The sequence below is a fragment of the Halyomorpha halys genome, unplaced genomic scaffold (genome assembly GCF_000696795.3).
Source record: "Halyomorpha halys isolate HHAL.00 unplaced genomic scaffold, Hhal_1.1 Scaffold1092.1, whole genome shotgun sequence".
Lineage (NCBI taxonomy): Eukaryota > Metazoa > Arthropoda > Insecta > Hemiptera > Pentatomidae > Halyomorpha > Halyomorpha halys.
The window spans coordinates 176243-179519 of NW_027105065.1; positions in this window are offsets into that span (position 1 = coordinate 176243).

A 3277-nucleotide genomic window follows, 5' to 3' on the forward strand; every position below is an offset into this window, starting at 1 on the left:
CTTAAAGCTCAAATCATATCCAACATTTTGTATTTTCAAATCGTTTAAATATATTTTTTCTTTCCATAATTTAATCGTGAAGCAAGTTGCTAAACTTAAGTATCGAAAAAAATACAAAATAAAATTAGGGCACACAAGAGATTACAGTACGTCAGTCGTGAACAGAATGGAATCCAGGTTTATAAAATATAAATATTCGAATAAAAATATTAAAAATGAAAATAAAATATTACTACTCAAAATCAAATAATTTTTAAAATAGTAATTTTAAAATGTATTACATAAAACAATGACAGTATAATCATAATTTATTCTTTTGAATTAAAACTATAATATTCTTTAATAAAGTAATAGAATAGTTCTTTCACAATTCAGATAAAACAATTTTTATAGATTCATAACAATTTTGAGCCTGCATTTACTCTTTGTCCACTTTATTCCCACTCTTTGGGTAATTTCATCTCTCCACCTCTTTATGGTCTACCTCTACTTCGCACTTGTTCAACTGCTGTCATCTTGGTAATGCTTTTTGGACACTTGTTGTCTTTTAGTCTGGCTAGATCCCAGCCCACCTTACAATTTTTGGTGGAATATTATAAAATTATTATGTTTCATACTTGAACTTGAATAGTTTATGAAAATCGGATTTACTGTTGTAAACTAGTCGTCCGTTTAATAGACAGACGAGTAAAGAATCAAAATGAATGCCTAGCATTTTCTATATTTTTTAAAATAGTTTTTCCCTCTTTTTCTACATGAATCCCTCGGTAGTAAATGTAAATTAGAAATTAAACGAAAATATTTTGTTTAATATTAGTATCTCTTTTTGAATTTTAAAGAGATTTTTACTTGAGACAATAGGTTAGAATGTTACTCATAAAAAAACCTTTTTTATTTCATATTTATCTACTTGCCTCATTATTCATGAATACTTTAAAAGGAATTTAAGCGTAATTTCACAATTGATATTCAAGATATTGTGGTTTATTTAATGAAAATATAACCCTTTCTCGGATGTCTAGATGATTAAATATTATAACTATAAAATTAGTCTATTTGTTTCTCGCAATCTTCTTTAAATTGTAATTAGTGCTTCGTACATATATAATACATGTAATGTATTAAATATACTTCACTGAGTCTTCTCCCTTTGATTGCCTCGTGGCATTATAAGGTGTTGATAACAGTCCAGCTAAGGTGGTATAGTCTAGCTATAGCCAAAGACTACGTCGTGGTATTAATAATATAATTTTCTAGACATTTAAGAAACGGTTATTTTTATAGCGGATATTTTTAATTTATCAGAAATTTGAGATAGTTTAATAGTTCTTATGTATGGCTAACCCAATATAATTAAATAAAACTTTATAGACATTTGACATAAGGTTATTTCTATTACAGATATTTCCATTTTATCGGGTTATTGATAGAATTTATTTGGAGAACTTTATGCTCTTTTTAGGTGTGGCAAACAAACATCCTGTAAAATTTCGGACATTGCCTAATTAATGCGCGTTATAAAATGTTTATTATTGTCGGTTTGTGCTCGCAGTAATATATTTAATAAATTTTATTTTCAAATCATTGACTACCTTAATTAAATTAAAGCATTTCATTCGACACAAAGACACGAACCTGTAATTATCTCTGCTTCAATTCATTTCCCGGCCGCAATTTAATTTTCAACCGACAGTTCCTCGAAATATTTATTTATCCACACGTTTGGTTGAACTCGCGTTTTCCAGGAAAGTTATATCAGCGGTATTTGTCGAGTAAAATAAATATATAGAATTATATTTGTGATTTCTGGGACTGATAGACTGAGGCGGAGATCGGTATAGACTGGCTTGACAGTGACTGAGTACTGGAGCCTCTATCAAATCAGCAACAAATCGCGGGCAGACCATTCACTTAAGGCCGGGTATTCCATCTCCCCGCCTATTTCTCTTCCAATGACGGGGCGATTCATAACTAGAGCACGGAGAACAATGCAAGCCTATCCCGTCGGAAAGATCATTTCTCAGCTTGCTGTGTCTTTCAAAAAATAGATTTTGCAGATTTTAGAAGTAGTAACTAGGAGAGTAGGTAACTTAAAACAAAACACAAAAAGCTTTTGATCTTGTCTCTCAATTTTATTTAATTTTCTCTGACGTTTCGGGTCTAAGACCTTTATCAAGGAAACACCTAAAATATTCATATTATTTACTTACTATTCACTCTACACCTACCACTATATTTGGACATACCTTACAATTGATTTGTCATTATTTTTTTTTTCGCAAATCGCGACAAATTTGCTATCTAATTTCCCAAATCACTTATCTTGAGAAACAAATATATTTTCAATCATTATCACACAGTTTCTTCTTAAAATATTTATGTACTTACAATTATTTATCTTCTTGTTGCATTCATTTAATTTTTAATAATTTTATTATATTTACAATCCTCAATACTACACTATCATCAAAATCTTCTTTCACCGGACTCGGTTATCAAACAATTGTAATGCTTACTATAGTTTATTTTTAACTTGTATTAATTTAATATTAATTTTTTTAACTCTAAATATAATATAATTTAAAACTTATTTTTGAGTATGTATGCATTTATATAGATAAAAAATATCTGAATTTATATAAGGTTTATTTTTCTCATTCTTAAGGAAAATATTTTTCTGCATTTGTTAGGAAAAGTAGTGGATTGAGTTTAATAAAATTTATAGAATATTTTTAGTCTTTCCTCAATATTCCTACAACTTTGGACCAATACATATTTCATATTTAAAATTATCTTCTAATTATATATATTTTTTGCTTTAAATAATTATTGCTTTGCAATAATTTATTCTTGTATTGATCAAATTATTACCTGAATTATAACGATATAGGATTTGGTGACAATAAATATAATACAGGGTATTCATGAATGAAACCTATCTAACCAGTTTTCTATAATTTTAAACGTTATAGAGCAATTGGTATCATGAATCCTTTTATATAGCTATTGAAATCATTATTCATCATCATCAAGCCTTTTAAGATTATCTATTTTTTTGGTTTTAAAGTTAAGCCCAATAAAAATGTCCATTCCTTACTAAATTCTTTACCTTGAACTCTTATATATTGGACGTTTAAACAATTTAAATATTACATTCTTGTTGTAAATACAATTTTGGCTAAAGTATTGTTTCCGGACTCTTTTATCATGTATTTACTAGATGGTATCATATGCGTCACGGGGAAGCATAGAATGCATTGAATAAAAATAAGTATTT